This window comes from Hordeum vulgare, chromosome 6H, assembly GCF_904849725.1.
Source record: "Hordeum vulgare subsp. vulgare chromosome 6H, MorexV3_pseudomolecules_assembly, whole genome shotgun sequence".
NCBI classification, from domain to species: domain Eukaryota; kingdom Viridiplantae; phylum Streptophyta; class Magnoliopsida; order Poales; family Poaceae; genus Hordeum; species Hordeum vulgare.
In genome coordinates this window covers 404,502,999-404,516,907 of record NC_058523.1, presented here as the reverse complement: position 1 = coordinate 404,516,907, position 13,909 = coordinate 404,502,999, and positions in this window count along the sequence as shown.

Sequence of the window (13,909 nt, the reverse complement as noted above, 5' to 3'; positions counted from 1 at the left end):
ACCATGGACACGGCTATTCGAATAGTTTTACACTCTACAGAGGTAGTACGCTAGACCCACGAGATCCGGGAAACTTCTGTGTCATCCACGACTCACGGTATATAACATACCTAAGGTAAGTACCCGATCAATGCTTTTCCCCTGACGATACTAGACAAAGAGGTCCACTCGATTGGTACCCAACCCACATGTTGTACATCTTACGAGCACCAACTCTGGACAATATCAACCATGCGGGGACCAACGGTGTGCCTGGAATACATAAAAATGACATAGTCGCCCTACCTGGCACGACCCCATCACGAGAGTGACCACATATCACTCTCGCCACTAGTAATGTGGCTCTTTGCTAGCACCGACCAGAGTAATCAACAAAGCCCCGTCCCATAAAGGGGTAACGTGGTCGTACAGGTAAGGTTGGGATGGTCGACACATCATAAATCTAATCCCATTTCCGAAACCATACTCACTCAAAATACCCGGCGCACCACTTCTCCAAAAGTGGCCACCTAACTCATCATCACCCTCGGGCATTGGTGGCACCCGACGGTGTTTTCATAAACCTTTGATTTATGTCATCATCATGCTCATGCTAATACTATTCTAACTTTACTTGTCAACATGATATTAGCATGACCCTGATAGGTGGTAGGATCAAGCTTAATGCATGTGCTCCGGAGGAGCCATCGGTAACATCACTTCAATGATTTACCGGCACTTATGATCATATGCAACGGAAATATTTTGCTACACTAGCATGAAATATAACATATGCTCGGTCATAGTCAAAGGGTTGCTTGCCTTGGTCAGCTAGGTATCCGGGGTCTTTGAGGTCTTCCGCTCCGATTCTCTCATCACACGGATTTTCTATCGTCGTCAAAAGAATAAATAAGAAATAGCTCACTCAAAGACAGATCACAAAGTCATTTTAAAAATGTTTTTTATTACTGATAAATCTAAGTGGCTATTTTGAAAACTATTTGCCTCTGATTCCAATGAAGGAACATTTTTAAAATCAACCAAACAGAAACAAAACTATTCCAATTTAGTCCTTTTTATTATTGTAAAACAGAATAGTTGCTGAAGAATTCATCCAATGGTCTCATTAAATACTACATATTTTTAGAAGAATATGATTGGAAAAATTATACTTTTCCAATAGTTAAATATTTTTATAAAAATATTTGAAAATCAAGTTTTAAAATAAAAGAAAAATGGGCAACAGTCCCTTGCCTGGCTTGGTCGAAAACTTGGCCGGTCCAAAGGCCAGCCGACAGCTTGCCCAGGCGCGCGCGCCGTCAGGTTTGAACCTGGCGTGCGGGGCCCTGCGGTTAGCGGTTGTGGGCAGCGAGGGAGAGGGAGCTGGGCCACCGACAGGTGGGGCACACGTGTCGGGGTCGTCCCCTACCTCTGGCCAGACAGGAGGAGGAGCACGCCGGCGAGGCTGCCGACGTTCTCAACCCCCAACGAGGATAGAAATGGGTTCGGCTCGACGCCGCCTACCTGCTGGTGGTCGGAACAACGACGGAGAGGCATGGGTTCACCGACGACGAGGAGGCCGCGGCGGAGGAGTTTCAGGAGGTGGTCGAGAGGGTAGCTAGGGGCACGGAAATGCTTGGGAACGTTGGGGGAAAGTTTCCTGAGGTCGAGGGGATCAGTTTGGTGGGTCGAGGGTCCCAGGAGCCGTCGTGTAGCCGGAGATCTATCGGAGCTCCGAGGCGGAGGGGCCTTGGTCGACCTCGAGCGACGGGGCTCTGCTGGCATTCTGGGGAGGCTAGGGAGGTGCTAGTGGTCGTGGCGAAGTTGTCTGAGGGGTGCTGGAACGAGGGGGAGGGCTATTTATAGGCCCGTGACGGTGATCCGATTCGGGAGCGTCGGTGACTCACCGTGGCGCGCATGGGGCTGCAGAGAGGGGCTGGGGACGAAACCACGGTCTTGGGACGTGGTTTTGGAGTGCCAGAACCATCTACAATAGAGCGGGAGAGAGAGGAGTCGAGCATCAGTGGCCGCGCAACCTTGGCCGGTTCTGGTGCTCGCGGGCACGCGTCGCACGAGCTCTAGCGCGGGAGAGGAGGGGCCCTGATGGTCGCTCGATGCAGAGGGGTTGTCAGGGAAGAGGTTGGACAGCTCGGGGGAGGCTGGAATTGGCCGTGGGTGTCGCCCCCACCTCGGTGGCTTCCTGTAGCGAGCCCATAGCACAGTTTTGGCATGCCACAGCATGCTCGTGCGCTCTGAGGCACTTTTGACGTGTCTAGCATGTCCTGGCACTGGCTGGGAGTGAGGCTAGCCTTTGGGGTCCCGTGGGAGCTTTGGCTGGTCAATGGAGACAAAAAAATACTGCTGCTGTCAGCTTTGAACTGAAGCTTAGATTGGGGTTTTTTGGCATTTCCACTTTGAACGAGTGAGGGGCCAGTTGACAGGGGTTGGGCATTCATACTAGCCACCTAATCTGAGAGTTTGGAGCAAAGGGGTTGGGTTTAGCTATGGGTTAAAGGGGCTTTTACCCATCTGTCAGAAGGTGCTCGACAGTGGTTTGGGGTAGTTGCACCCCACCACTGGTTCTGTAACTTAACAGGTTTGGGTTTGGTGCTAAAACATGGGGTTTCACCAAGTTTGAGCTCCATGGGACAAGTTTAGCTTTGTAAAGTTGAAAACACTACCATTTGACCAGATCTATCCCTTACAAGGAGAGTGTGGGCAAACTAAGTCCCACAAATCGTATTTTTGGTGTGGAACCCTCATTTGAGGTATTAGGCACTCCTGCAAAGTTTCAGCATCATTGGACAAACTTTGCTATGTAGAGTTGCTTTAACTCCAATCTGTACAAAAGGGGTTTTAGGGTTATTTGGGGTCCTTAATCACCTTGGATCAAGGTGAAACTTTATGTGGACACCAAATATGGCTTAGGGATACCACTGGAATTTTATAGGATTTTATTGAGAATATTACTTTTGGAAATATTTCAAAAGGTCAAAATAGACAGAAATTGTTTTCAGGATTTTACTCAAATAATTATAATATAAATAGGGGTTTAAAATCTTATGAATGGAAAATATATGTCCTTGTGATCACCTTCAAATTTAATCAGATTTTTCTAAGGCAGAAAAGTATTTTTCGATGTAGGAATACCATTTCTCGCCTCAGAAATGGACATGTAATTTAATTAGGAAAATAATTCTAAAAATAATTATTTTGTGGTTTTGAAGCACTAAAATGAAGTTAAAATCAGATCACCAACCTTGGGTAGAAACACTCCTTGCCATCAAGGGCATGTGGTGCAACTCAAAGTAGGGTTTTTACCTTGATCAGAAACAAGTAAAAGGTTTTGGAAATAATTCAATGTTGTGAAATGGGGTTTTTATCACCACATGATCAAACACACAAGCATACAATGACAATCATGGCACTCATATCATTAGTTTTCAAAAAGTTTAAACAAGCTCAGATTTTTGCATTACAGGGAAAGTGGTAGTGAAAACAGGGTGTGACAGAAACATAGATGGGGAGCGCTACTCGTAGATGCGTAATTCCGCATGCACGGCGTCAACGGCAGAGACGAGCTGCTCTTGCTGGCTATCCGAGGTGGACGGCGGCACAACGCATATCGTCTACAGAGGTGGACAAGCTGCTAACACGGAAAAAAAGAGGCTATGGAAGCTCAACCAAATTACAGGAACATGCAGACTAGAACGCTATCAACCAATGGGATCTTGCGATCAGGAGCCCAGTGGCCAGGCGATCACATTTACAACGCAGGCAGGCACCAGGCCTGGTGATCATGCCCAGGTCACTCGAGCCTCAAGGCAACGACCCACTGGCCCAGGCGCCGAGCGCCCAGCTCGCTCGAGGCGCCCACGACGCGGAGACGAGCGACGACGCCCACGAGGGCACGACGCGCAGTCGCCCACGACCGCACAACTCGTTTTTTAAGACAACTATATGCAATATTATATATATTTTTTGGGGCCCCCCAAAATCATGGGCCATGTGCGGGATGCACATGTGGCACCACTGTGGGCCCGGTCATGGTATGGTTAAGTGGTGAGGCTGCAGCAAGCGAGTAAGCACTTATTTGAGGTGGCTAACTTACGACTACAAGAATAAAAGAGGAGGATGATCTACACACAGCGGACGTGAACTAGTGATGATCAAATGAATGATCCTGGACACCTACTTACGTCAGACATAACCCCACCGTGTCCTCGATCATAGAAGGAGCTCACGAAAGGGACATTCACGGTTACGCACTCGCTTGGCAAGTTTTAGTTAAGTTTACTTCAAGTTATCTAGAACCAGTTATTAAACAAAGTTTTCACGTTGCCACATAAACGCGGGCATGACTTTCCGAAAGATTTAACCCTCCACGGGTGCTCCAATTAGTCCATCACAAACTACCACATGCTGCGACGGAATGACCACGATAAGGGAGACCTGTGATCTCCTCGGGTTCCTATTGGAGAACCTCAACCTCGAGATAACCCAAAGCATCCTCGAAACCCCTCGCACAATACGCTCGAGAAAGGTAAAACAAGTCCAGCAAGGCCGCCCGGCCTATTGACGATCCCGGTAGGAGCTGCGTATCTCGTTATCAGGACACAACGGATAAGCACAACATACGGTGGCCTGATAGACATCTCTTGAGTTGCCCCGGGTTGGCCCCGCAAACGGCTCTAGTTTGGACCAGCACCAGCAGCACTGCCCCCATGTATTATGTTGAATTACTCCTCGGGTTCGTGACTCCCTATGTTTTCAGTATTATCAAAATTATTATGTTGGGAAAATATAGTACCAATGTTGGGCCTTGCTAGACGAGCTTTATCCCAAAACGAGAATCTAGGGGGTCCCCATAGAAACCCCAAGCATGTTAGGAGCGCTCATTTATCGAACATAACACTCGTAGCCGAAACTAAGGCAACAAATGTGGAAAAAACACCAGGCTAGAAAGGTTGAGCCTTCCACCTTTTACCAAGTATGTAGGTGCATTAAATTAATTAGCAAAAATATGGTGATATAACAAGGAACCCATGTTAGTACATGGCAGCAACTGCACCTGCAACTAGCAACACTAACAAAGGATTAAGCAAGCAGTAATTTAGCCAGTTAGTGGTTTGCTAGGTTGTAGAAAGGTTGAAGGTTTTCATGGAAATGTTGGGAGGCTGATATTTAACAGGTGGTAGGTAGCCAGACATAACGAAAGAATCGAGACAACTAGCATGGCATTGATAGTAATGGTATCTAGGGAAATGATCATCTTGCATGTGATCCTGCTTGGAAGAAGAATGACTCCATGAAGGAGACGAACCGACGTAGTCAAACGGATCCTCACATTCCAACACGCTTGGGCAACTCTATCGAGATGAACAAAACCGAAACAACAATCAACACACGATATTCACCACGGCACATGCACGACATGATGCATAACACATATGATGCATGCTCGGTTAAATCATGCAAGGCAGGGATGGCAATTCACAACAATCAAACGCTACATATTAAGTCAAGCTCAGTATACAACGAGTTGCATATTCACAGAACTCTAGATACATATTATTTAGTTCACTCCCATTTAGGTACTCGACAATATTAAATGTTGTTAAACTTGGCAAGGGGTGAAGCAGAATTAAACTACCTATCTATTCATTTTAAATGACGTGGGAAACAACCTATAGCATCTCCGAAATGACCCTATGTGTTAATTTGTAATCTGTCCAGATCTATCCTATCCACATTTTAAGTTTGTTAAACATAAAAAAACAAAGTGGTCCACGTGATTCTACTCGTCATTCTAGTCCACTTACATATATGGCTCAACTCTAACGAAGCTATGGTTAATTAACTACGGACTAAACCATTTCTATCACGTCGACACGCAAACCGATGCAAACAGCATGGCTAACAGCTTTAAACATGCACGGGAGTTGGAAAATATTAATCTACGCGAAATTCTACACGATAAACATATACAACTTGTCTCGATCCGGCACACGGATTAAAAACTACGGGCGTTTCAAATCAATGCCTTTTTGTGAAAATACCTCGGTTAACTGAAGAAAAAACAGACCATGAAAAAAAACTAATGGACCGAAACTAAACAGTGCATAGGGTGCAACAACTCTAAACAGCCGCTCGGGGTGGGGTTTAGACGGGGCTCTCACCTTGGTCGATTGGGCCGGCTGTAGCTGGGCTGGCCGGCTCGATGGGGCGAGGTCCATCACAGGTGGCTCGGACGGCTAGCATGGTCAACGGCCCACGTGGGCAGAGCGGTGCAGGCCGGCTGCTGGGCCTCGATAGGAAGGCTCAAATCGCGTGGGGCAGGAGGCCCACTCGGCGGTCAACAGCGCTGGCGTGGCGGGATCTGGCTCTGGCTCCCGATCCAGATCACGGGAGGAGGGAGGTAGGATGACGTCGGCAGGAGCTGGGGGTGCCGATCCGGGGCAGTGGCAGTGGTCGGCAATGCATGGCGGCGGGGCAGGACAACACTGGTGGTTGGGGCTCGGGCTGGCGGCGCACCGGCGGCTGGCTGCTCGGGGCCGGGCCGGGCAGAGAGCCGCGGGAGCAGGGAGCGAGCCGCTCGGGGGCTCCTCCCCTCGGGCGCTCGAGGTAGCAGCTTGGGAAGTCGGGGCTCCGGCGGATCTAGGCTCGGGAGGGACAAATATGGGCTCGGGCGAGCCTGGCTGGTGGAGCAAAGACTCAGAGGCGGCTAGAGGTGGCGGCTGGCTGTTGGGGTGGCACGAAAATCTAGGCACGGGCTAGGGTTTTCAGATTAGGAAGGCTAGGCTTTCCTTATATAGGAAGGGATCTAGGGTTGGGGTTTTTTCGAACCGGTTTCGACCACGTGATCGCGATCGGACCTTTTCGTACGTGGGGGTGGTGTTGGTGGGCTAGGTGCGTTGTGTAACCATGATGGGCTGAGAGAAGAGAGGGGTTTGCGGCTCGGCAACAAATTTTAAAACACCGAAAAATAACGTCCGATGGTAACCCGATGACGGTGCCGCTAAGGTCGACCGTTCGGGTATCAAACTGACTCCGATTGCGAAGAAATTGGGCAGGCGTCCTACATACACTAAAATAAGTCCGCACTCCAAGTTTCGAACCAATCCGAGAATATTTTCCGGACCCTTTTAAATACAATATTTTACCGATGTTGCGGGCGCGTGCACGTGTGGTAGGGCTAAAAACGGTGAACGATGAAAACTGAGGGAACCGACAACTAATAACGGATGCAAGTTTTGAAAAATGAGGGCAACAGAGTGCCTATGCAATGAAGATCATGCGCATGATGCGATGATGAATGTGACAGACTACCTAATCGCACGGCGACAATGAATAAAAGGGGAATCTTCTGGTCCGTCGGTCTCGGGCTGCCACACCTATCCTACACTAACAAGAGATCTCGCCCCGAGATCGAAGAATGAAAGGGGGGAAGAGGATGAGAAAGCAAGAGGTAAAACTTAGTTGCTTCTTTGACAAACGAGTGAAACCAACGATCCTTGAAGGTTGCAAGGGATGAAGGATGACATGAGAAACAAGCAATAATTCACAGAAAATTTCGGCAGCACTTCGGTAGGAAAAGAGGATAAAATTTGATAAGATGGAAAGATGTTGAAAAGATTCACAACAAACTAACTAAATTGAATAAGCAAGGAGAGAACCCGATCTTGATAGAACAGGATGATTGATAGAAGAGTGCAGCATCACCACAACTCCGGAACAAGAGAATGGAAACTAGATCTTTGAGAAGAATAGAATGAAGAAGAAAATGACAACTACTATCACAATTGAATTTGACAAGCAGCCTTGCAAGAAGAATAGAACGGAATTGTTGGAAACCCAACAACGAAAAGAATAGCTTGTAGTGGACTTATGAAAACCATCCCAAAATAATGAGGTGACAACCAGCCACTAACACAAACAAGGATCGATTGGATGCAATAAGAAAGGAAAAACTTCTTTCACAGAGAGGATATATTGAGAACTTGGATCAATGATAATCACCATACTAGCAACAATCCTTAGGTACCGCGGTAGGTGAAATCTAAACCAAGATAGCTCAATGAAGAAATCATGGGTTGAAAATATCCCATGATTGAAGGAATTGGTGGATTTAAATATTTCATTCTTGAAACAACTTCTCGTCGAGACTCCTCGACTAACAAGAATGCTATAACACCACCTCAAAGGATAAAAGAAATGAAAAGATGGAGCAGTTGGGAAAAGAATTGATATCATGAGCCACTACGGAAGAAGAACTGAAATCACTATGAAACAAGAATAAGAATTATGTTATTCTTATCCTTCATCAAGTTAAATTGATGACAAGCAACAGATTTAGCATACCACTTATTCTTCTTTAAATGATTGAGGAGAGATATGAGCACAAACTTGAAGAAGTCTTGAAGGAGACACCAGTAAGAACTGGAATGAATGGGGATAAAAAGAATGAATGGAGATATATGAGAATGAAGAGATCATGAGCCACCCGAGAGAAAAAACTTGAACAAGGCACCAGAATAATTGAGATACGAACGTGGAGACAACAATTGATAAGAATTGAGAGTGAAAGCTGAAAGCTGAGAACAAAGAAATCTTGTGAAATGATGGCCTTTGGAGGATCAAGAAATGAAAACAACTTAGAAATGCACCGGATATACCTGGAAGAATTTCTCATGATTAATAAGAATCCAAGATGATAACACAAAGTTAAAATGATGAATCCTGAAGAGAATGGACAAAGACTTGAGAGAAACACTCCATCGGTCTTCCAAGCTGAAAATGGTGAGGAGAACACCACGAAGAATTACTGAGACATCCCGGAATAAGAATGTGAAAAGTTGAGCCAATGATGAAAATAAATTTAAATAGATCTTGGAGAATGAATATGACTGATGGAACCATTCTACATCACACTTAAAAGAATTAATGATATCTAGAAAGATTACAAGAGCCAGATAAGATCCTCGGAGAGAACCTGTGGGTTATGGGCCCACTAAAAGAAAACACTGTTGAATGGATTGCTTAGGAAGAGAGATATTGCACCGATATGAGTAAAAACTTGATGAGGTGAGACCCTGGAAACAATTGAAAGGATTGAAAACAAGAACTTTCCGACACATCTTCAACACTCCTGCTAGAATAGAGATGGATGAATAACAGAAGTGGCTTGAATAAGAATTTCCAACATGGGAAAGAATTTAAAGGATGAAAAGGATATGATGAACACGGATAACTGAATTGAATTTACCGAAAAAGATTGCAAGAATGAGTAAAGATGAACACGAAGGTCCTGAGAATCTTCACAATGAATCACCGGATACAACACCGAACAAGAAATAGCAGAAGCAACAATGAATTGAAATGCACTTGGATGACAATTGCATCACTGAAGACAAAGGGCAGGAAGGCGGGGAAAACAAAGATAACTTGGAACATATGAGACGAACTCCAGAAGGAAATGAGATATTGATGTTGCAATTTTTTTGGAGAAGATTGAATTGACTTGAAGAGAAGCACACCGGATGAAAAAGAATTGACATGACGACTCCAGTTGAGAAGAATTGAAAAGAAAACTTGATTGAGCAAAAGAATTAGCATTCCCATAAAAATCTGAGAACACCTCTTGGAAAGTTATGAATGACTATTTGACATCGAAGCAACTCGAATTACCATATCCAACAAAACAAAGGATGCGAATTATGAAACAAGCCAGAACAAATTCATGATAGATATTTCGCTTGATATTTTCATGGATAGGATCGCACGGGCTCTATCCTACAGTAGCCATCATGTACAAGGCAGTGCACACGACATACGAAGCGTCCCCGAGTCGTAGCAAGCTACAAGGACTCTTTAAGACACAACAAGAACCGCTGTAAGACGATCGTGAACAAACGAATCCACTAGACGTCGAACCCCAACCTCACGTCATGCATATATTGGAATATTGTCCTATAAGTGACTACATGAATTCCCACCTAAGAACTCCCGAAATTTCTGGTCATGAAATCGGGTCCACGGATACACGGAGAAAGCCATCACTGAACTCCTAGCATCTAACATGTCCAGTGTATCACATCCGTCAACACATAACCAGAATCTTGGAATCTCATCTATCTCAGACCCTCGTAATCACAATGATACTAAGTATGGAGATACATCCGGACCTATCTGCACCGGTATTAGGGAAGCCAGACTCCTCTCGCCAATACTAGTATTAAAGAAATTTCGAACATCCTCTGTCCTGAGATACTAAGAAATCTGAATGATAACGTGTGCTCAAGAATCCCTTGGAGCTCAACTCCTCGGAAGAAATCAAGTCAGACAGGAGGCACCAAGACAGAACACTGTCACATCGACATCATATAGATTTCAAAAATATCCGCGTGATCATAACATTTTTTGAGTTAGACGGGGAGTAGAATTAAAATTATTTCGTCAATATTCCTCCCTAGAGCATAGTAGAGGAGAAAAAGGAATCCTACTTGATACGTCTCCAAAATATCTATAATTTTTGATGGTTTCATGCTATTATCTTGTCAAACTTTGGACGTTTTGTATGACTTTTATATCTTTTTGGGGACTAACTTATTAACTCAGTGCCAAGAGCCAGTTCCTGTTTTTCCGAGTTTTTGACACGTTTCAAAGGAGGATTTTAAACAGAGTCCAAATGGAACGAAACTTCCAAAAAGCTTTTTTCCGAAACAGAAGAAGATCGGGGAACCTGAGAACAAGGGCAGGGGGCCACCAGGGACCCCACAAGCCCCCTAGCCGCGACCAGGGGGGCCCGCGCCTCCCAGGCTTGTGGGTTCCTTGGGCCACCTCAACCCTAGGTCTTTCGCCTATATATTCCCTAAAATCCCAGAAAAGATCAGGAGATCATCGATAGTACTTTTCCGCCGCCGCAATCTTGTGTATCCGCAAGATCCCATCTGGGGCACGTTCTGGTGCCCTGTCGGAGGGGGGATTCGGATAAGGAGGGCTTCTTCATCAACACCATGACCTCTCCGATGATGCGTGAGTAGTTCACCATAGACCTACGGGTCCATAGCTAGTAGCTAGATGGCTTCTTCTCTCTCTTGGATCCTCAATACAAAGTTCTCCATGATCTTCATGGAGATCTATCCGATGTAATCTTCTTTTGCGGTGTGTTTTTTGGGATCCGATGAATTGTGGATTTATGATCAGATTATCTATGGATCTTATTTGAGTTAATTCTGATCTCTCTTATGCATGATTTCATATCCTCGTAATTCTCTTTGAGTTGTGGGGTTTGTTTGGCCAACTTGATCTATGATTCTTGCAATGCGAGAAGTGCCTTGTTTTGGGTTCATACCTTGCGGTGAACTCACCCAATGACAGAAGGGGTAGCGAGGCACGCATCATGTTGTTGCCATCAAGGGTAAAAAGATGGGGTTTTCATCATTGGTTTGAGATTATCCCTCTACATTATGTCATCTTGCTTAACGCGTTACTCTATTCGTCATGAACTCAATACACTAGATGCACGCTGGATAGCGGTCGATGTGTGGAGTAATAGTAGTAGATGCAGAAAGTATCGGTCTACTTGTCTCGGACGTGATGCATATATGTATGATCATTGCCTGAGATATCGTCATGACTTTGCGCGGTTCTATCAATTGCTCGACAGTAATTTGTTCACCCACCGTAATATTTGCTATTTTGAGAGAAGCCTCTAGTGAACACTATCGCCCCCGGGTCTACTCCACACCATATTTTCAGCCTTACACTTTTACTTTGTTGCACTTTCTGCCTTCAGATCTCACTTTGCAATCAATCTTGAAGGGATTGACAACCCCTTTATAGCGTTGGGTGCAAGCTCTTTTGTGTTTGCGCAGGTACTCTGGACTAGACGAGATTCTCCTACTCGATTTATACCTTGGTTCTAAAACTGAGGGAAATACTTACTGCTCCTGTGCTGCATCGCCCTTTCCTCTTCAAGGGAAAAACCAACGCAAGCTCAAGGGGTGATAGAAAGATTTTTGTCGCCGTAGCGGAAGGATTTCTGGCGCCGTTGCCGGGGAGGATCAAGTCAAGAACTCATCCAAGTAAGTGTCGCAAACTCATCTCTTGCATTTACTTTTTTGCCTCTCGTTTTCCTCTCCCGCACTTGTGAAAAGCAAAAAATTACAAAAACATTTGCCTTTTTCGTTTGCCTTGTTTGTTTGCCTTTTTTGTTCGCCCTTTTCTCTCGCTTGCTTTCTGTTCATCTGTGTGGGATAGTCCTCATGTCTAGATCCACCACTTCGAATGATACTCCTGAGAATGAAGTCCTCAATTTCAAACAAATTGAGGAAGAAAACTTAAATGACGCCTGGTATAGGATTTGCAATGCTCAGAGTAGATCTACTCATAAGCAATCCACTACCGTCCTTCTTCGCAGTTTTTATGTGGGTGTTTCTCCTTGGAATAGGTATATTCTTGACACCATCGTGGGCAGAAATTTCTTGGGTAGCCATACCATTGATTCTTACGGAGCTGTAATAAATTTGGTAGGCTCACCCCCACTCATGGTTAATGGAACTACCTTAACTCTGGAACATGTGATGCGTAGGCTGGACGTCATTGAAAATAAAGTTTCTACGACTGAACTTATTGAGAATTTGGATAAAAAGATCCACAACCAAATCACTCAGTATGGATCCAAGGTGGGAATGGTTTTGAAATATCTAAAGGAGAAGGAACCCAGAGTTAACGAGAAATTAGGTCATGATTCCGCTAGGATTGATAAACTAGAGGATGTTATAACCAACTTGGGTTCCGCTTTTGCTGCTGTGCAGAATACTCCAAATTTTTCCCACAATAGAGTCACCAAGTCTGTTTTTTTTCCCTAAAAATAGTGGTGAATCATCTAGTAAGAAAGATGAAGATCTTAAGATGATGAGGGGTACTTATGGTTTGAGCACCAAAGACGACGATACGTGATTCTATCGCCTTATGCCTAGCTAAGGGTGTTAAACAATAGCACTTGTTGGGAGGCAACCCAATGAATTTATCTTTATATTTCTATTTTGTTGCGTCCACACCATCATAATTCTGTTATGATTGTGTTTTTTTTGTGTTTCCTTTTGTGTTTGAGCCAAGCAAAACCTTTATGACTAGTCTTGGTGATGGTTGCTTGATCCTGCTGGAAAAAGACAGAAACTTTTCGGTCACGAGATGATTTTTCATTTTTATTCAGAAAAAGATTGTGAGTTGATTCTTTTTGCTGCTGGTTTATATGCCTTTTTCCCAGGAAGTCGTAATTTTTCAGAATTTTCGAGATATCATAAGTATATGAAGTATACAGATTGCTACAGACTGGTCTGTTTTTGACAGATTCTGTTTTTGTTGAGTTGGTTGCTTGTTTTGATGAAACTATGGACAGTATCGGGGGAGGGGGGGTACTAGCCATGGTAAAGTGACAATTCAGTAATCTAACACTAATATAAATAGAATTCAAGTTTGCTAAAGTAGCTAAAGAGGTGGTAGTTTGTTTTCTTGTGCTAATGTTATCACGAGTTTCTGTTTAAGTTTTGTGTTGTGAAGTTTTCAAGTTTTGGGTGATGTTCTCATAGAAAAATAGATAAGGAGTGGAAAGAGCTCAAGCTTGGGGATTCCCAAGGCATCCCAAGCCAAATTCAAGGACACCAAAAAGCATAAGCTTGGGGATGCCCCGGGAAGTCATCCCCTCTTTCGTCTTCAATCCATCGGTAACATTACTTGGAGCTATATTTTTATTCACCACATGATATGTGTTTTGCTTGGAGCGTCTTGTATCTTAGGAGTCTTTTCCTTTTGTTGTGTCACAATCATCCTTGCTGCACACCTTTAGAGAGAGACATGCACTCATCGTGATTTTGCTAGAATGCTCATCGTGCTTCAATTATATCTTTTGAGCTAGATAATTTTG